Source organism: Salvelinus alpinus, chromosome 11 (genome assembly GCF_045679555.1).
Source record: "Salvelinus alpinus chromosome 11, SLU_Salpinus.1, whole genome shotgun sequence".
NCBI classification, from domain to species: domain Eukaryota; kingdom Metazoa; phylum Chordata; class Actinopteri; order Salmoniformes; family Salmonidae; genus Salvelinus; species Salvelinus alpinus.
In genome coordinates, this window is record NC_092096.1 from 7,496,396 (window position 1) to 7,517,768 (window position 21,373).

The following is a 21,373-nucleotide window of genomic DNA, read 5'->3' on the forward strand; positions in this document are numbered from 1 at the left end:
TGATAGAGCACCAGGTCAGTTAACCAGCTCCTCTAACTGATAGAGTCAGTTAACCAGCTCCTCTAACTGATAGAGTCAGTTAACCAGCTCCTCTAACTGATAGAGCCCCAGGTCAGTTAACCAGCTCCTCTAACTGATAGAGTCCCAGGTCAGTTAACCAGCTCCTCTAACTGATAGAGTCAGTTAACCAGCTCCTCTAACTGATAGAGTCCCAGGTCAGTTAACCAGCTCCTCTAACTGATAGAGTCAGTTAACCAGCTCCTCTAACTGATAGAGTCCCAGGTCAGTTAACCAGCTCCTCTACCTGATAGAGTCAGTTAACCAGCTCCTCAAACTGATTGAGTCAGTTAACCAGCTCCTCTAACTGATAGAGTCAGTTAACCAGCTCCTCTAACTGATAGAGTCCCAGGTCAGTTAACCAGCTCCTCTAACTGATAGAGTCCCAGGTCAGTTAACCAGCTCCTCTAACTGATAGAGTCCCAGGTCAGTTAACCAGCTCCTCTAACTGATAGAGTCAGTTAACCAGCTCCTCTACCTGATAGAGTCCCAGGTCAGTTAACCAGCTCCTCTAACTCATAGAGTCAGTTAACCAGCTCCTCTACCTGATAGAGTCCCAGGTCAGTTAACCAGCTCCTCTGAACCTCATAGAGTCCCAGGTCAGTTAACCAGCTCCTCTGAACTGATAGAGTCAGTTAACCAGCTCCTCTAACTGATAGAGTCCCAGGTCAGTTAACCAGCTCCTCTAACTGATAGAGTCCCAGGTCAGTTAACCAGCTCCTCTAACTGATAGACCACCAGGTCAGTTAACCAGCTCCTCTAACTGATAGAGTCCCAGGTCAGTTAACCAGCTCCTCTAACTGATAGAGTCAGTTAACCAGCTCCTCTAACTGATAGAGTCAGTTAACCAGCTCCTCTAACTGATAGAGTCCCAGGTCAGTTAACCAGCTCCTCTAACTGATAGAGTCCCAGGTCAGTTAACCAGCTCCTCTGAACTGATAGAGTCCCAGGTCAGTTAACCAGCTCCTCTAACTGATAGAGTCCCAGGTCAGTTAACCAGCTCCTCTAATTGATAGAGTCCCAGGTCAGTTAACCAGCTCCTCTAACTGATAGAGTCAGTTAACCAGCTCCTCTAACTGATAGAGTCAGTTAACCAGCTCCTCTAACTGATAGAGTCAGTTAACCAGCTCCTCTAACTGATAGAGCCCCAGGTCAGTTAACCAGCTCCTCTAACTGATAGAGTCCCAGGTCAGTTAACCAGCTCCTCTAACTGATAGAGCACCAGGTCAGTTAACCAGCTCCTCTAACTGATAGAGTCAGTTAACCAGCTCCTCTAACTGATAGAGCCCCAGGTCAGTTAACCAGCTCCTCTAACTGATAGAGTCAGTTAACCAGCTCCTCTAACTGATAGAGTCCCAGGTCAGTTAACCAGCTCCTCTAACTGATAGACCACCAGGTCAGTTAACCAGCTCCTCTAACTGATAGAGTCCCAGGTCAGTTAACCAGCTCCTCTAACTGATAGAGTCCCAGGTCAGTTAACCAGCTCCTCTAACTGATAGAGTCCCAGGTCAGTTAACCAGCTCCTCTAACTGATAGAGTCCCAGGTCAGTTAACCAGCTCCTCTAACTGATAGAGTCCCAGGTCAGTTAACCAGCTCCTCTAACTGATAGAGTCCCAGGTCAGTTAACCAGCTCCTCTAACTGATAGAGTCAGTTAACCAGCTCCTCTAACTGATAGAGTCCAAGGTCAGTTAACCAGCTCCTCTAACTGATAGAGTCCCAGGTCAGTTAACCAGCTCCTCTAACTGATAGAGTCAGTTAACCAGCTCCTCTAACTGATAGAGTCAGTTAACCAGCTCCTCTAACTGATAGAGTCCCAGGTCAGTTAACCAGCTCCTCTAACTGATAGAGTCAGTTAACCAGCTCCTCTAACTGATAGAGTCCCAGGTCAGTTAACCAGCTCCTCTGAACTGATAGAGCCCCAGGTCAGTTAACCAGCTCCTCTAACTGATAGAGTCCCAGGTCAGTTAACCAGCTCCTCTAACTGATAGAGCACCAGGTCAGTTAACCAGCTCCTCTAACTGATAGAGTCAGTTAACCAGCTCCTCTAACTGATAGAGTCAGTTAACCAGCTCCTCTAACTGATAGAGCCCCAGGTCAGTTAACCAGCTCCTCTAACTGATAGAGTCCCAGGTCAGTTAACCAGCTCCTCTAACTGATAGAGTCAGTTAACCAGCTCCTCTCAACTGATAGAGTCAGTTAACCAGCTCCTCTAACTGATAGAGCCCCAGGTCAGTTAACCAGCTCCTCTAACTGATAGAGTCAGTTAACCAGCTCCTCTAACTGATAGAGTCCCAGGTCAGTTAACCAGCTCCTCTAACTGATAGAGTCAGTTAACCAGCTCCTCTAACTGATAGAGTCCCAGGTCAGTTAACCAGCTCCTCTAACTGATAGAGCCCCAGGTCAGTTAACCAGCTCCTCTAACTGATAGAGTCCCAGGTCAGTTAACCAAGCTCCTCTACCTGATAGAGTCCCAGGTCAGTTAACCAGCTCCTCTACCTGATAGAGTCAGTTAACCAGCTCCTCTACCTGATAGAGTCCCAGGTCAGTTAACCAGCTCCTCTACCTGATAGAGTCAGTTAACCAGCTCCTCTAACTGATAGAGTCAGTTAACCAGCTCCTCTAACTGATAGAGTCCCAGGTCAGTTAACCAGCTCCTCTAACTGATAGAGTCAGTTAACCAGCTCCTCTAACTGATAGAGTCCCAGGTCAGTTAACCAGCTCCTCTAACTGATAGAGTCAGTCAACCTGCTCCTCTAACTGATAGAGTCCCAGGTCAGTTAACCAGCTCCTCTAACTGATAGAGTCCCAGGTCAGTTAACCAGCTCCTCTAACTGATAGAGTCCCAGGTCAGTTAACCAGCTCCTCTAACTGATAGAGTCCCAGGTCAGTTAACCAGCTCCTCTACCTGATAGAGTCAGTTAACCAGCTCCTCTACCTGATAGAGTCCCAGGTCAGTTAACCAGCTCCTCTAACTGATAGAGTCAGTTAACCAGCTCCTCTACCTGATAGAGTCCCAGGTCAGTTAACCAGCTCCTCTAACTGATAGAGTCCCAGGTCAGTTAACCAGCTCCTCTAACTGATAGAGTCCCAGGTCAGTTAACCAGCTCCTCTAACTGATAGAGTCCCAGGTCAGTTAACCAGCTCCTCTAACTGATAGACCACCAGGTCAGTTAACCAGCTCCTCTAACTGATAGAGTCAGTTAACCAGCTCCTCTAACTGATAGAGTCAGTTAACCAGCTCCTCTAACTGATAGAGTCCCAGGTCAGTTAACCAGCTCCTCTAACTGATAGAGTCAGTTAACCAGCTCCTCTAACTGATAGAGTCCCAGGTCAGTTAACCAGCTCCTCTACCTGATAGAGTCAGTTAACCAGCTCCTCAAACTGATTGAGTCAGTTAACCAGCTCCTCTAACTGATAGAGTCAGTTAACCAGCTCCTCTAACTGATAGAGTCCCAGGTCAGTTAACCAGCTCCTCTAACTGATAGAGTCCCAGGTCAGTTAACCAGCTCCTCTAACTGATAGAGTCCCAGGTCAGTTAACCAGCTCCTCTAACTGATAGAGTCAGTTAACCAGCTCCTCTACCTGATAGAGTCCCAGGTCAGTTAACCAGCTCCTCTAACTGATAGAGTCAGTTAACCAGCTCCTCTACCTGATAGAGTCCCAGGTCAGTTAACCAGCTCCTCTAACTGATAGAGTCCCAGGTCAGTTAACCAGCTCCTCTAACTGATAGAGTCAGTTAACCAGCTCCTCTAACTGATAGAGTCCCAGGTCAGTTAACCAGCTCCTCTAACTGATAGAGTCCCAGGTCAGTTAACCAGCTCCTCTAACTGATAGAGTCCCAGGTCAGTTAACCAGCTCCTCTAACTGATAGAGTCCCAGGTCAGTTAACCAGCTCCTCTAACTGATAGAGTCCCAGGTCAGTTAACCAGCTCCTCTAACTGATAGAGTCAGTTAACCAGCTCCTCTAACTGATAGAGTCAGTTAACCAGCTCCTCTAACTGATAGAGTCAGTTAACCAGCTCCTCTAACTGATAGAGCCCCAGGTCAGTTAACCAGCTCCTCTAACTGATAGAGTCCCAGGTCAGTTAACCAGCTCCTCTAACTGATAGAGCACCAGGTCAGTTAACCAGCTCCTCTAACTGATAGAGTCAGTTAACCAGCTCCTCTAACTGATAGAGCCCCAGGTCAGTTAACCAGCTCCTCTAACTGATAGAGTCAGTTAACCAGCTCCTCTAACTGATAGAGTCCCAGGTCAGTTAACCAGCTCCTCTAACTGATAGAGTCCCAGGTCAGTTAACCAGCTCCTCTAACTGATAGAGTCCCAGGTCAGTTAACCAGCTCCTCTAACTGATAGAGTCCCAGGTCAGTTAACCAGCTCCTCTAACTGATAGAGTCCCAGGTCAGTTAACCAGCTCCTCTAACTGATAGAGTCCCAGGTCAGTTAACCAGCTCCTCTAACTGATAGAGTCCCAGGTCAGTTAACCAGCTCCTCTACCTGATAGAGTCAGTTAACCAGCTCCTCTACCTGATAGAGTCCCAGGTCAGTTAACCAGCTCCTCTACCTGATAGAGTCAGTTAACCAGCTCCTCTAACTGATAGAGTCAGTTAACCAGCTCCTCTAACTGATAGAGTCCCAGGTCAGTTAACCAGCTCCTCTAACTGATAGAGTCCCAGGTCAGTTAACCAGCTCCTCTAACTGATAGAGTCAGTTAACCAGCTCCTCTAACTGATAGAGTCCCAGGTCAGTTAACCAGCTCCTCTAACTGATAGAGTCAGTCAACCTGCTCCTCTAACTGATAGAGTCCCAGGTCAGTTAACCAGCTCCTCTAACTGATAGAGTCCCAGGTCAGTTAACCAGCTCCTCTAACTGATAGAGTCCCAGGTCAGTTAACCAGCTCCTCTAACTGATAGAGTCAGTTAACCAGCTCCTCTACCTGATAGAGTCCCAGGTCAGTTAACCAGCTCCTCTAACTGATAGAGTCAGTTAACCAGCTCCTCTACCTGATAGAGTCCCAGGTCAGTTAACCAGCTCCTCTAACTGATAGAGTCCCAGGTCAGTTAACCAGCTCCTCTAACTGATAGAGTCAGTTAACCAGCTCCTCTAACTGATAGAGTCCCAGGTCAGTTAACCAGCTCCTCTAACTGATAGAGTCCCAGGTCAGTTAACCAGCTCCTCTAACTGATAGACCACCAGGTCAGTTAACCAGCTCCTCTAACTGATAGAGTCCCAGGTCAGTTAACCAGCTCCTCTAACTGATAGAGTCAGTTAACCAGCTCCTCTAACTGATAGAGTCAGTTAACCAGCTCCTCTAACTGATAGAGTCCCAGGTCAGTTAACCAGCTCCTCTAACTGATAGAGTCAGTTAACCAGCTCCTCTAACTGATAGAGTCCCAGGTCAGTTAACCAGCTCCTCTACCTGATAGAGTCAGTTAACCAGCTCCTCAAACTGATTGAGTCAGTTAACCAGCTCCTCTAACTGATAGAGTCAGTTAACCAGCTCCTCTAACTGATAGAGTCCCAGGTCAGTTAACCAGCTCCTCTAACTGATAGAGTCCCAGGTCAGTTAACCAGCTCCTCTAACTGATAGAGTCCCAGGTCAGTTAACCAGCTCCTCTAACTGATAGAGTCAGTTAACCAGCTCCTCTACCTGATAGAGTCCCAGGTCAGTTAACCAGCTCCTCTAACTGATAGAGTCAGTTAACCAGCTCCTCTACCTGATAGAGTCCCAGGTCAGTTAACCAGCTCCTCTAACTGATAGAGTCCCAGGTCAGTTAACCAGCTCCTCTAACTGATAGAGTCAGTTAACCAGCTCCTCTAACTGATAGAGTCCCAGGTCAGTTAACCAGCTCCTCTAACTGATAGAGTCCCAGGTCAGTTAACCAGCTCCTCTAACTGATAGACCACCAGGTCAGTTAACCAGCTCCTCTAACTGATAGAGTCCCAGGTCAGTTAACCAGCTCCTCTAACTGATAGAGTCAGTTAACCAGCTCCTCTAACTGATAGAGTCAGTTAACCAGCTCCTCTAACTGATAGAGTCCCAGGTCAGTTAACCAGCTCCTCTAACTGATAGAGTCCCAGGTCAGTTAACCAGCTCCTCTAACTGATAGAGTCCCAGGTCAGTTAACCAGCTCCTCTAACTGATAGAGTCCCAGGTCAGTTAACCAGCTCCTCTAATTGATAGAGTCCCAGGTCAGTTAACCAGCTCCTCTAACTGATAGAGTCAGTTAACCAGCTCCTCTAACTGATAGAGTCAGTTAACCAGCTCCTCTAACTGATAGAGTCAGTTATCCAGCTCCTCTAACTGATAGAGCCCCAGGTCAGTTAACCAGCTCCTCTAACTGATAGAGTCCCAGGTCAGTTAACCAGCTCCTCTAACTGATAGAGCACCAGGTCAGTTAACCAGCTCCTCTAACTGATAGAGTCAGTTAACCAGCTCCTCTAACTGATAGAGCCCCAGGTCAGTTAACCAGCTCCTCTAACTGATAGAGTCAGTTAACCAGCTCCTCTAACTGATAGAGTCCCAGGTCAGTTAACCAGCTCCTCTAACTGATAGACCACCAGGTCAGTTAACCAGCTCCTCTAACTGATAGAGTCCCAGGTCAGTTAACCAGCTCCTCTAACTGATAGAGTCCCAGGTCAGTTAACCAGCTCCTCTAACTGATAGAGTCCCAGGTCAGTTAACCAGCTCCTCTAACTGATAGAGTCCCAGGTCAGTTAACCAGCTCCTCTAACTGATAGAGTCCCAGGTCAGTTAACCAGCTCCTCTAACTGATAGAGTCCCAGGTCAGTTAACCAGCTCCTCTAACTGATAGAGTCAGTTAACCAGCTCCTCTAACTGATAGAGTCCAAGGTCAGTTAACCAGCTCCTCTAACTGATAGAGTCCCAGGTCAGTTAACCAGCTCCTCTAACTGATAGAGTCAGTTAACCAGCTCCTCTAACTGATAGAGTCAGTTAACCAGCTCCTCTAACTGATAGAGTCCCAGGTCAGTTAACCAGCTCCTCTAACTGATAGAGTCAGTTAACCAGCTCCTCTAACTGATAGAGTCCCAGGTCAGTTAACCAGTTCCTCTAACTGATAGAGCCCCAGGTCAGTTAACCAGCTCCTCTAACTGATAGAGTCCCAGGTCAGTTAACCAGCTCCTCTAACTGATAGAGCACCAGGTCAGTTAACCAGCTCCTCTAACTGATAGAGTCAGTTAACCAGCTCCTCTAACTGATAGAGTCAGTTAACCAGCTCCTCTAACTGATAGAGCCCCAGGTCAGTTAACCAGCTCCTCTAACTGATAGAGTCCCAGGTCAGTTAACCAGCTCCTCTAACTGATACAGTCAGTTAACCAGCTCCTCTAACTGATAGAGTCAGTTAACCAGCTCCTCTAACTGATAGAGCCCCAGGTCAGTTAACCAGCTCCTCTAACTGATAGAGTCAGTTAACCAGCTCCTCTAACTGATAGAGTCCCAGGTCAGTTAACCAGCTCCTCTAACTGATAGAGTCAGTTAACCAGCTCCTCTAACTGATAGAGTCCCAGGTCAGTTAACCAGCTCCTCTAACTGATAGAGCCCCAGGTCAGTTAACCAGCTCCTCTAACTGATAGAGTCCCAGGTCAGTTAACCAGCTCCTCTAACTGATAGAGTCCCAGGTCAGTTAACCAGCTCCTCTACCTGATATAGTCAGTTAACCAGCTCCTCTACCTGATAGAGTCCCAGGTCAGTTAACCAGCTCCTCTACCTGATAGAGTCAGTTAACCAGCTCCTCTAACTGATAGAGTCAGTTAACCAGCTCCTCTAACTGATAGAGTCCCAGGTCAGTTAACCAGCTCCTCTAACTGATAGAGTCCCAGGTCAGTTAACCAGCTCCTCTAACTGATAGAGTCAGTTAACCAGCTCCTCTAACTGATAGAGTCCCAGGTCAGTTAACCAGCTCCTCTAACTGATAGAGTCAGTCAACCTGCTCCTCTAACTGATAGAGTCCCAGGTCAGTTAACCAGCTCCTCTAACTGATAGAGTCCCAGGTCAGTTAACCAGCTCCTCTAACTGATAGAGTCCCAGGTCAGTTAACCAGCTCCTCTAACTGATAGAGTCCCAGGTCAGTTAACCAGCTCCTCTAACTGATAGAGTCAGTTAACCAGCTCCTCTACCTGATAGAGTCCCAGGTCAGTTAACCAGCTCCTCTAACTGATAGAGTCAGTTAACCAGCTCCTCTACCTGATAGAGTCCCAGGTCAGTTAACCAGCTCCTCTAACTGATAGAGTCCCAGGTCAGTTAACCAGCTCCTCTAACTGATAGAGTCAGTTAACCAGCTCCTCTAACTGATAGAGTCCCAGGTCAGTTAACCAGCTCCTCTAACTGATAGAGTCCCAGGTCAGTTAACCAGCTCCTCTAACTGATAGAGCACCAGGTCAGTTAACCAGCTCCTCTAACTGATAGAGTCCCAGGTCAGTTAACCAGCTCCTCTAACTGATAGAGTCAGTTAACCAGCTCCTCTAACTGATAGAGTCAGTTAACCAGCTCCTCTAACTGATAGAGTCAGTTAACCAGCTCCTCTAACTGATAGAGTCCCAGGTCAGTTAACCAGCTCCTCTAACTGATAGAGTCCCAGGTCAGTTAACCAGCTCCTCTAACTGATAGAGTCCCAGGTCAGTTAACCAGCTCCTCTAACTGATAGAGTCCCAGGTCAGTTAACCAGCTCCTCTAACTGATAGAGTCCCAGGTCAGTTAACCAGCTCCTCTAACTGATAGAGTCCCAGGTCAGTTAACCAGCTCCTCTACCTGATAGAGTCCCAGGTCAGTTAACCAGCTCCCCTAACTGATAGAGTCAGTTAACCAGCTCCTCTAACTGATAGAGTCAGTTAACCAGCTCCTCTAACTGATAGAGTCCCAGGTCAGTTAACCAGCTCCTCTACCTGATAGAGTCCCAGGTCAGTTAACCAGCTCCTCTAACTGATAGAGTCAGTTAACCAGCTCCTCTAACTGATAGAGTCCCAGGTCAGTTAACCAGCTCCTCTAACTGATAGAGTCAGTTAACCAGCTCCTCTAACTGATAGAGTCCCAGGTCAGTTAACCAGCTCCTCTAACTGATAGAGTCCCAGGTCAGTTAACCAGCTCCTCTAACTGATAGAGTCCCAGGTCAGTTAACCAGCTCCTCTAACTGATAGAGTCCCAGGTCAGTTAACCAGCTCCTCTAACTGATAGAGTCCCAGGTCAGTTAACCAGCTCCTCTAACTGATAGAGTCAGTTAACCAGCTCCTCTAACTGATAGAGTCAGTTAACCAGCTCCTCTAACTGATAGAGTCCCAGGTCAGTTAACCAGCTCCTCTAACTGATAGAGTCCCAGGTCAGTTAACCAGCTCCTCTAACTGATAGAGTCCCAGGTCAGTTAACCAGCTCCTCTAACTGATAGAGTCCCAGGTCAGTTAACCAGCTCCTCTAACTGATAGAGTCCCAGGTCAGTTAACCAGCTCCTCTAACTGATAGAGTCCCAGGTCAGTTAACCAGCACCTCTAACTGATAGAGTCCCAGGTCAGTTAACCAGCTCCTCTACCTGATAGAGTCAGTTAACCAGCTCCTCTACCTGATAGAGTCAGTTAACGAGCTCCTCTAACTGATAGAGTCAGTTAACCAGCTCCTCTAACTGATAGAGTCCCAGGTCAGTTAACCAGCTCCTCTACCTGATAGAGTCCCAGGTCAGTTAACCAGCTCCTCTAACTGATAGAGTCCCAGGTCAGTTAACCAGCTCCTCTAACTGATAGAGTCCCAGGTCAGTTAACCAGCTCCTCTAACTGATAGAGCACCAGGTCAGTTAACCAGCTCCTCTACCTGATAGAGTCCCAGGTCGGTTAACCAGCTCCTCTAACTGATAGAGCCCCAGGTCAGTTAACCAGCTCCTCTAACTGATAGAGTCAGTTAACCAGCTCCTCTACCTGATAGAGTCAGTTAACCAGCTCCTCTAACTGATAGAGTCAGTTAACCAGCTCCTCTAACTGATAGAGTCAGTTAACCAGCTCCTCTAACTGATAGAGTCCCAGGTCAGTTAACCAGCTCCTCTACCTGATAGAGTCCCAGGTCAGTTAACCAGCTCCTCTAACTGATAGAGTCCCAGGTCAGTTAACCAGCTCCTCTAACTGATAGAGTCAGTTAACCAGCTCCTCTAACTGATAGAGTCCCAGGTCAGTTAACCAGCTCCTCTAACTGATAGAGCCCCAGGTCAGTTAACCAGCTCCTCTAACTGATAGAGCCCCAGGTCAGTTAACCAGCTCCTCTAACTGATAGAGTTCCAGGTCAGTTAACCAGCTCCTCTAACTGATAGAGTCCCAGGTCAGTTAACCAGCTCCTCTAACTGATAGAGTCAGTTAACCAGCTCCTCTAACTGATAGAGTCAGTTAACCAGCTCCTCTAACTGATAGAGTCAGTTAACCAGCTCCTCTACCTGATAGAGTCCCAGGTCAGTTAACCAGCTCCTCTAACTGATAGAGTCCCAGGTCAGTTAACCAGCTCCTCTAACTGATAGAGTCAGTTAACCAGCTCCTCTACCTGATAGAGTCCCAGGTCAGTTAACCAGCTCCTCTAACTGATAGAGTCAGTTAACCAGCTCCTCTACCTGATAGAGTCCCAGGTCAGTTAACCAGCTCCTCTAACTGATAGAGTCCCAGGTCAGTTAACCAGCTCCTCTAACTGATAGAGTCAGTTAACCAGCTCCTCTAACTGATAGAGTCCCAGGTCAGTTAACCAGCTCCTCTACCTGATAGAGTCCCAGGTCAGTTAACCAGCTCCTCTAACTGATAGAGTCAGTTAACCAGCTCCTCTAACTGATAGAGTCCCAGGTCAGTTAACCAGCTCCTCTAACTGATAGAGTCCCAGGTCAGTTAACCAGCTCCTCTAACTGATAGAGTCCCAGGTCAGTTAACCAGCTCCTCTAACTGATAGAGTCCCAGGTCAGTTAACCAGCTCCTCTAACTGATAGAGTCCCAGGTCAGTTAACCAGCTCCTCTAACTGATAGAGTCAGTTAACCAGCTCCTCTAACTGATAGAGTCCCAGGTCAGTTAACCAGCTCCTCTAACTGATAGAGTCCCAGGTCAGTTAACCAGCTCCTCTAACTGATAGAGCACCAGGTCAGTTAACCAGCTCCTCTAACTGATAGAGTCCCAGGTCAGTTAACCAGCTCCTCTAACTGATAGAGTCCCAGGTCAGTTAACCAGCTCCTCTAACTGATAGAGTCAGTTAACCAGCTCCTCTAACTGATAGAGTCCCAGGTCAGTTAACCAGCTCCTCTAACTGATAGAGTCCCAGGTCAGTTAACCAGCTCCTCTAACTGATAGAGTCCCAGGTCAGTTAACCAGCTCCTCTAACTGATAGAGTCAGTTAACCAGCTCCTCTAACTGATAGAGTCCCAGGTCAGTTAACCAGCTCCTCTAACTGATAGAGTCCCAGGTCAGTTAACCAGCTCCTCTAACTGATAGAGCACCAGGTCAGTTAACCAGCTCCTCTAACTGATAGAGTCCCAGGTCAGTTAACCAGCTCCTCTAACTGATAGAGTCCCAGGTCAGTTAACCAGCTCCTCTAACTGATAGAGTCAGTTAACCAGCTCCTCTAACTGATAGAGTCCCAGGTCAGTTAACCAGCTCCTCTAACTGATAGAGTCCCAGGTCAGTTAACCAGCTCCTCTAACTGATAGAGTCCCAGGTCAGTTAACCAGCTCCTCTAACTGATAGAGTCCCAGGTCAGTTAACCAGCACCTCTAACTGATAGAGTCCCAGGTCAGTTAACCAGCTCCTCTACCTGATAGAGTCAGTTAACCAGCTCCTCTACCTGATAGAGTCAGTTAACCAGCTCCTCTAACTGATAGAGTCAGTTAACCAGCTCCTCTACCTGATAGAGTCCCAGGTCAGTTAACCAGCTCCTCTAACTGATAGAGTCCCAGGTCAGTTAACCAGCTCCTCTAACTGATAGAGCACCAGGTCAGTTAACCAGCTCCTCTACCTGATAGAGTCCCAGGTCGGTTAACCAGCTCCTCTAACTGATAGAGCCCCAGGTCAGTTAACCAGCTCCTCTAACTGATAGAGTCAGTTAACCAGCTCCTCTACCTGATAGAGTCAGTTAACCAGCTCCTCTAACTGATAGAGTCAGTTAACCAGCTCCTCTAACTGATAGAGTCAGTTAACCAGCTCCTCTAACTGATAGAGTCCCAGGTCAGTTAACCAGCTCCTCTACCTGATAGAGTCCCAGGTCAGTTAACCAGCTCCTCTAACTGATAGAGTCCCAGGTCAGTTAACCAGCTCCTCTAACTGATAGAGTCAGTTAACCAGCTCCTCTAACTGATAGAGTCCCAGGTCAGTTAACCAGCTCCTCTAACTGATAGAGCCCCAGGTCAGTTAACCAGCTCCTCTAACTGATAGAGCCCCAGGTCAGTTAACCAGCTCCTCTAACTGATAGAGTTCCAGGTCAGTTAACCAGCTCCTCTAACTGATAGAGTCCCAGGTCAGTTAACCAGCTCCTCTAACTGATAGAGTCAGTTAACCAGCTCCTCTAACTGATAGAGTCAGTTAACCAGCTCCTCTAACTGATAGAGTCAGTTAACCAGCTCCTCTACCTGATAGAGTCCCAGGTCAGTTAACCAGCTCCTCTAACTGATAGAGTCCCAGGTCAGTTAACCAGCTCCTCTAACTGATAGAGTCCCAGGTCAGTTAACCAGCTCCTCTAACTGATAGAGTCAGTTAACCAGCTCCTCTAACTGATAGAGTCCCAGGTCAGTTAACCAGCTCCTCTAACTGATAGAGTCCCAGGTCAGTTAACCAGCTCCTCTAACTGATAGAGTCCCAGGTCAGTTAACCAGCTCCTCTAACTGATAGAGTCCCAGGTCAGTTAACCAGCTCCTCTAACTGATAGAGTCAGTTAACCAGCTCCTCTAACTGATAGAGTCCCAGGTCAGTTAACCAGCTCCTCTAACTGATAGAGTCCCAGGTCAGTTAACCAGCTCCTCTAACTGATAGAGTCAGTTAACCAGCTCCTCTAACTGATAGAGTCAGTTAACCAGCTCCTCTAACTGATAGAGCCCCAGGTCAGTTAACCAGCTCCTCTAACTGATAGAGTACCAGGTCAGTTAACCAGCTCCTCTAACTGATAGAGTCCCAGGTCAGTTAACCAGCTCCTCTAACTGATAGAGTCCCAGGTCAGTTAACCAGCTCCTCTACCTGATAGAGTCCCAGGTCAGTTAACCAGCTCCTCTAACTGATAGAGTCCCAGGTCAGTTAACCAGCTCCTCTAACTGATAGAGTCCCAGGTCAGTTAACCAGCTCCTCTAACTGATAGAGTCAGTTAACCAGCTCCTCTAACTGATAGAGTCCCAGGTCAGTTAACCAGCTCCTCTAACTGATAGAGTCCCAGGTCAGTTAACCAGCTCCTCTAACTGATAGAGTCCCAGGTCAGTTAACCAGCTCCTCTAACTGATAGAGTCCCAGGTCAGTTAACCAGCTCCTCTAACTGATAGAGTCCCAGGTCAGTTAACCAGCTCCTCTAACTGATAGAGTCAGTTAACCAGCTCCTCTAACTGATAGAGTTCCAGGTCAGTTAACCAGCTCCTCTAACTGATAGAGTCCCAGGTCAGTTAACCAGCTCCTCTAACTGATAGAGTCCCAGGTCAGTTAACCAGCTCCTCTAACTGATAGAGCACCAGGTCAGTTAACCAGCTCCTCTACCTGATAGAGTCCCAGGTCGGTTAACCAGCTCCTCTAACTGATAGAGCCCCAGGTCAGTTAACCAGCTCCTCTAACTGATAGAGTCAGTTAACCAGCTCCTCTACCTGATAGAGTCAGTTAACCAGCTCCTCTAACTGATAGAGTCAGTTAACCAGCTCCTCTAACTGATAGAGTCAGTTAACCAGCTCCTCTAACTGATAGAGTCCCAGGTCAGTTAACCAGCTCCTCTACCTGATAGAGTCCCAGGTCAGTTAACCAGCTCCTCTAACTGATAGAGTCCCAGGTCAGTTAACCAGCTCCTCTAACTGATAGAGTCAGTTAACCAGCTCCTCTAACTGATAGAGTCCCAGGTCAGTTAACCAGCTCCTCTAACTGATAGAGCCCCAGGTCAGTTAACCAGCTCCTCTAACTGATAGAGCCCCAGGTCAGTTAACCAGCTCCTCTAACTGATAGAGTTCCAGGTCAGTTAACCAGCTCCTCTAACTGATAGAGTCCCAGGTCAGTTAACCAGCTCCTCTAACTGATAGAGTCAGTTAACCAGCTCCTCTAACTGATAGAGTCAGTTAACCAGCTCCTCTAACTGATAGAGTCAGTTAACCAGCTCCTCTACCTGATAGAGTCCCAGGTCAGTTAACCAGCTCCTCTAACTGATAGAGTCCCAGGTCAGTTAACCAGCTCCTCTAACTGATAGAGTCCCAGGTCAGTTAACCAGCTCCTCTAACTGATAGAGTCAGTTAACCAGCTCCTCTAACTGATAGAGTCCCAGGTCAGTTAACCAGCTCCTCTAACTGATAGAGTCCCAGGTCAGTTAACCAGCTCCTCTAACTGATAGAGTCCCAGGTCAGTTAACCAGCTCCTCTAACTGATAGAGTCCCAGGTCAGTTAACCAGCTCCTCTAACTGATAGAGTCAGTTAACCAGCTCCTCTAACTGATAGAGTCCCAGGTCAGTTAACCAGCTCCTCTAACTGATAGAGTCCCAGGTCAGTTAACCAGCTCCTCTAACTGATAGAGTCAGTTAACCAGCTCCTCTAACTGATAGAGTCAGTTAACCAGCTCCTCTAACTGATAGAGCCCCAGGTCAGTTAACCAGCTCCTCTAACTGATAGAGTACCAGGTCAGTTAACCAGCTCCTCTAACTGATAGAGTCCCAGGTCAGTTAACCAGCTCCTCTAACTGATAGAGTCCCAGGTCAGTTAACCAGCTCCTCTACCTGATAGAGTCCCAGGTCAGTTAACCAGCTCCTCTAACTGATAGAGTCCCAGGTCAGTTAACCAGCTCCTCTAACTGATAGAGTCCCAGGTCAGTTAACCAGCTCCTCTAACTGATAGAGTCAGTTAACCAGCTCCTCTAACTGATAGAGTCCCAGGTCAGTTAACCAGCTCCTCTAACTGATAGAGTCCCAGGTCAGTTAACCAGCTCCTCTAACTGATAGAGTCCCAGGTCAGTTAACCAGCTCCTCTAACTGATAGAGTCCCAGGTCAGTTAACCAGCTCCTCTAACTGATAGAGTCCCAGGTCAGTTAACCAGCTCCTCTAACTGATAGAGTCAGTTAACCAGCTCCTCTAACTGATAGAGTTCCAGGTCAGTTAACCAGCTCCTCTAACTGATAGAGTCCCAGGTCAGTTAACCAGCTCCTCTAACTGATAGAGTCAGTTAACCAGCTCCTCTAACTGATAGAGTCAGTTAACCAGCTCCTCTAACTGATAGAGTCAGTTAACCAGCTCCTCTACCTGATAGAGTCCCAGGTCAGTTAACCAGCTCCTCTAACTGATAGAGTCCCAGGTCAGTTAACCAGCTCCTCTAACTGATAGAGTCAGTTAACCAGCTCCTCTACCTGATAGAGTCCCAGGTCAGTTAACCAGCTCCTCTAACTGATAGAGTCAGTTAACCAGCTCCTCTACCTGATAGAGTCCCAGGTCAGTTAACCAGCTCCTCTAACTGATAGAGTCCCAGGTCAGTTAACCAGCTCCTCTAACTGATAGAGTCAGTTAACCAGCTCCTCTAACTGATAGAGTCCCAGGTCAGTTAACCAGCTCCTCTACCTGATAGAGTCCCAGGTCAGTTAACCAGCTCCTCTAACTGATAGAGTCAGTTAACCAGCTCCTCTAACTGATAGAGTCCCAGGTCAGTTAACCAGCTCCTCTAACTGATAGAGTCCCAGGTCAGTTAACCAGCTCCTCTAACTGATAGAGTCCCAGGTCAGTTAACCAGCTCCTCTAACTGATAGAGTCCCAGGTCAGTTAACCAGCTCCTCTAACTGATAGAGTCCCAGGTCAGTTAACCAGCTCCTCTAACTGATAGAGTCAGTTAACCAGCTCCTCTAACTGATAGAGTCCCAGGTCAGTTAACCAGCTCCTCTAACTGATAGAGTCCCAGGTCAGTTAACCAGCTCCTCTAACTGATAGAGCACCAGGTCAGTTAACCAGCTCCTCTAACTGATAGAGTCCCAGGTCAGTTAACCAGCTCCTCTAACTGATAGAGTCCCAGGTCAGTTAACCAGCTCCTCTAACTGATAGAGTCAGTTAACCAGCTCCTCTAACTGATAGAGTCCCAGGTCAGTTAACCAGCTCCTCTAACTGATAGAGTCCCAGGTCAGTTAACCAGCTCCTCTAACTGATAGAGTCCCAGGTCAGTTAACCAGCTCCTCTAACTGATAGAGTCCCAGGTCAGTTAACCAGCTCCTCTAACTGATAGAGTCCCAGGTCAGTTAACCAGCACCTCTAACTGATAGAGTCCCAGGTCAGTTAACCAGCTCCTCTACCTGATAGAGTCAGTTAACCAGCTCCTCTACCTGATAGAGTCAGTTAACCAGCTCCTCTAACTGATAGAGTCAGTTAACCAGCTCCTCTACCTGATAGAGTCCCAGGTCAGTTAACCAGCTCCTCTAACTGATAGAGTCCCAGGTCAGTTAACCAGCTCCTCTAACTGATAGAGTCAGTTAACCAGCTCCTCTACCTGATAGAGTCCCAGGTCGGTTAACCAGCTCCTCTAACTGATAGAGCCCCAGGTCAGTTAACCAGCTCCTCTAACTGATAGAGTCAGTTAACCAGCTCCTCTACCTGATAGAGTCAGTTAACCAGCTCCTCTAACTGATAGAGTCAGTTAACCAGCTCCTCTAACTGATAGAGTCAGTTAACCAGCTCCTCTAACTGATAGAGTCCCAGGTCAGTTAACCAGCTCCTCTACCTGATAGAGTCCCAGGTCAGTTAACCAGCTCCTCTAACTGATAGAGTCCCAGGTCAGTTAACCAGCTCCTCTAACTGATAGAGTCAGTTAACCAGCTCCTCTAACTGATAGAGTCCCAGGTCAGTTAACCAGCTCCTCTAACTGATAGAGCCCCAGGTCAGTTAACCAGCTCCTCTAACTGATAGAGCCCCAGGTCAGTTAACCAGCTCCTCTAACTGATAGAGTTCCAGGTCAGTTAACCAGCTCCTCTAACTGATAGAGTCCCAGGTCAGTTAACCAGCTCCTCTAACTGATAGAGTCAGTTAACCAGCTCCTCTAACTGATAGAGTCAGTTAACCAGCTCCTCTAACTGATAGAGTCAGTTAACCAGCTCCTCTACCTGATAGAGTCCCAGGTCAGTTAACCAGCTCCTCTAACTGATAGAGTCCCAGGTCAGTTAACCAGCTCCTCTAACTGATAGAGTCCCAGGTCAGTTAACCAGCTCCTCTAACTGATAGAGTCAGTTAACCAGCTCCTCTAACTGATAGAGTCCCAGGTCAGTTAACCAGCTCCTCTAACTGATAGAGTCCCAGGTCAGTTAACCAGCTCCTCTAACTGATAGAGTCCCAGGTCAGTTAACCAGCTCCTCTAACTGATAGAGTCCCAGGTCAGTTAACCAGCTCCTCTAACTGATAGAGTCAGTTAACCAGCTCCTCTAACTGATAGAGTCCCAGGTCAGTTAACCAGCTCCTCTAACTGATAGAGTCCCAGGTCAGTTAACCAGCTCCTCTAACTGATAGAGTCAGTTAACCAGCTCCTCTAACTGATAGAGTCAGTTAACCAGCTCCTCTAACTGATAGAGCCCCAGGTCAGTTAACCAGCTCCTCTAACTGATAGAGTACCAGGTCAGTTAACCAGCTCCTCTAACTGATAGAGTCCCAGGTCAGTTAACCAGCTCCTCTAACTGATAGAGTCCCAGGTCAGTTAACCAGCTCCTCTACCTGATAGAGTCCCAGGTCAGTTAACCAGCTCCTCTAACTGATAGAGTCCCAGGTCAGTTAACCAGCTCCTCTAACTGATAGAGTCCCAGGTCAGTTAACCAGCTCCTCTAACTGATAGAGTCAGTTAACCAGCTCCTCTAACTGATAGAGTCCCAGGTCAGTTAACCAGCTCCTCTAACTGATAGAGTCCCAGGTCAGTTAACCAGCTCCTCTAACTGATAGAGTCCCAGGTCAGTTAACCAGCTCCTCTAACTGATAGAGTCCCAGGTCAGTTAACCAGCTCCTCTAACTGATAGAGTCCCAGGTCAGTTAACCAGCTCCTCTAACTGATAGAGTCAGTTAACCAGCTCCTCTAACTGATAGAGTCAGTTAACCAGGTCATCTAACTGATAGAGTCCCAGGTCAGTTAACCAGCTCCTCTAACTGATAGAGTCCCAGGTCAGTTAACCAGCTCCTCTAACTGATAGAGCCCCAGGTCAGTTAACCAGCTCCTCTACCTGATAGAGTCCCAGGTCAGTTAACCAGCTCCTCTAATTGATAGTCCCAGGTCAGTTAACCAGCTCCTCTAACTGATAGAGTCCCAGGTCAGTTAACCAGCTCCTCTAACTGATAGAGTCCCAGGTCAGTTAACCAGCTCCTCTACCTGATAGAGTCCCAGGTCAGTTAACCAGCTCCTCTAACTGATAGAGTCCCAGGTCAGTTAACCAGCTCCTCTAACTGATAGAGCCCCAGGTCAGTTAACCAGCTCCTCTAACTGATAGAGTCCCAGGTCAGTTAACCAGCTCCTCTAACTGATAGAGTCCCAGGTCAGTTAACCAGCTCCTCTAACTGATAGAGTCAGTTAACCAGCTCCTCTAACTGATAGAGTCCCAGGTCAGTTAACCAGCTCCTCTAACTGATAGAGTCAGTTAACCAGCTCCTCTAACTGATAGAGCCCCAGGTCAGTTAACCAGCTCCTCTAACTGATAGAGTACCAGGTCAGTTAACCAGCTCCTCTAACTGATAGAGTCCCAGGTCAGTTAACCAGCTCCTCTAACTGATAGAGTCAGTTAACCAGCTCCTCTAACTGATAGAGTCCCAGGTCAGTTAACCAGCTCCTCTAACTGATAGAGTCAGTTAACCAGCTCCTCTAACTGATAGAGCCCCAGGTCAGTTAACCAGCTCCTCTAACTGATAGAGTACCAGGTCAGTTAACCAGCTCCTCTAACTGATAGAGTCCCAGGTCAGTTAACCAGCTCCTCTAACTGATAGAGTCCCAGGTCAGTTAACCAGCTCCTCTACCTGATAGAGTCCCAGGTCAGTTAACCAGCTCCTCTAACTGATAGAGTCCCAGGTCAGTTAACCAGCTCCTCTAACTGATAGAGCCCCAGGTCAGTTAACCAGCTCCTCTAACTGATAGAGTCCCAGGTCAGTTAACCAGCTCCTCTAACTGATAGAGTCCCAGGTCAGTTAACCAGCTCCTCTAACTGATAGAGTCAGTTAACCAGCTCCTCTAACTGATAGAGTCCCAGGTCAGTTAACCAGCTCCTCTAACTGATAGAGTCCCAGGTCAGTTAACCAGCTCCTCTAACTGATAGAGTCCCAGGTCAGTTAACCAGCTCCTCTAACTGATAGAGTCAGTTAACCAGCTCCTCTAACTGATAGAGTCAGTTAACCAGCTCCTCTAACTGATAGAGTCCCAGGTCAGTTAACCAGCTCCTCTAACTGATAGAGTCCCAGGTCAGTTAACCAGCTCCTCTAACTGATAGAGCCCCAGGTCAGTTAACCAGCTCCTCTACCTGATAGAGTCCCAGGTCAGTTAACCAGCTCCTCTAACTGATAGAGTCCCAGGTCAGTTAACCAGCTCCTCTAACTGATAGAGTCCCAGGTCAGTTAACCAGCTCCTCTAACTGATAGAGTCCCAGGTCAGTTAACCAGCTCCTCTACCTGATAGAGTCCCAGGTCAGTTAACCAGCTCCTCTAACTGATAGAGTCCCAGGTCAGTTAACCAGCTCCTCTAACTGATAGAGCCCCAGGTCAGTTAACCAGCTCCTCTAACTGATAGAGTCCCAGGTCAGTTAACCAGCTCCTCTAACTGATAGAGTCCCAGGTCAGTTAACCAGCTCCTCTAACTGATAGAGTCCCAGGTCAGTTAACCAGCTCCTCTAACTGATAGAGTCAGTTAACCAGCTCCTCTAACTGATAGAGTCAGTTAACCAGCTCCTCTAACTGATAGAGTCCCAGGTCAGTTAACCAGCTCCTCTACCTGATAGAGCCCCAGGTCAGTTAACCAGCTCCTTTAACTGATAGAGCCCCAGGTCAGTTAACCAGCTCCTCTAACTGATAGAGTCCCAGGTCAGTTAACCAGCTCCTCTAACTGATAGAGTCAGTTAACCAGCTCCTCTACCCGATAGAGTCAGTTAACCAGCTCCTCTAACTGATAGAGTCAGTTAACCAGCTCCTCTAACTGATAGAGTCCCAGGTCAGTTAACCAGCTCCTCTAACTGATAGAGTCCCAGGTCAGTTAACCAGCTCCTCTAACTGATAGAGTCCCAGGTCAGATAACCAGCTCCTCTAACTGATAGAGTCAGTTAACCAGCTCCTCTACCTGATAGAGTCCCAGGTCAGTTAACCAGCTCCTCTAACTGATAGAGTCCCAGGTCAGTTAACCAGCTCCTCTAACTGATAGAGTCAGTTAACCAGCTCCTCTAACTGATAGAGTCCCAGGTCAGTTAACCAGCTCCTCTAACTGATAGAGTCAGTTAACCAGCTCCTCTAACTGATAGAGTCCCAGGTCAGTTAACCAGCTCCTCTACCTGATAGAGTCCCAGGTCAGTTAACCAGCTCCTCTAACTGATAGAGTCAGTTAACCAGCTCCTCTAACTGATAGAGTCCCAGGTCAGTTAACCAGCTCCTCTAACTGATAGAGTCCCAGGTCAGTTAACCAGCTCCTCTAACTGATAGAGTCCCAGGTCAGTTAACCAGCTCCTCTAACTGATAGAGTCCCAGGTCAGTTAACCAGCTCCTCTAACTGATAGAGTCCCAGGTCAGTTAACCAGCTCCTCTAACTGATAGAGTCAGTTAACCAGCTCCTCTAACTGATAGAGTCCCAGGTCAGTTAACCAGCTCCTCTAACTGATAGAGTCCCAGGTCAGTTAACCAGCTCCTCTAACTGATAGAGTCAGTTAACCAGCTCCTCTAACTGATAGAGTCCCAGGTCAGTTAACCAGCTCCTCTAACTGATAGAGCCCCAGGTCAGTTAACCAGCTCCTCTAACTGATAGAGTCCCAGGTCAGTTAACCAGCTCCTCTAACTGATAGAGTCCCAGGTCAGTTAACCAGCTCCTCTAACTGATAGAGTCCCAGGTCAGTTAACCAGCTCCTCTACCTGATAGAGTCCCAGGTCAGTTAACCAGCTCCTCTAACTGATAGAGTCCCAGGTCAGTTAACCAGCTCCTCTAACTGATAGAGCCCCAGG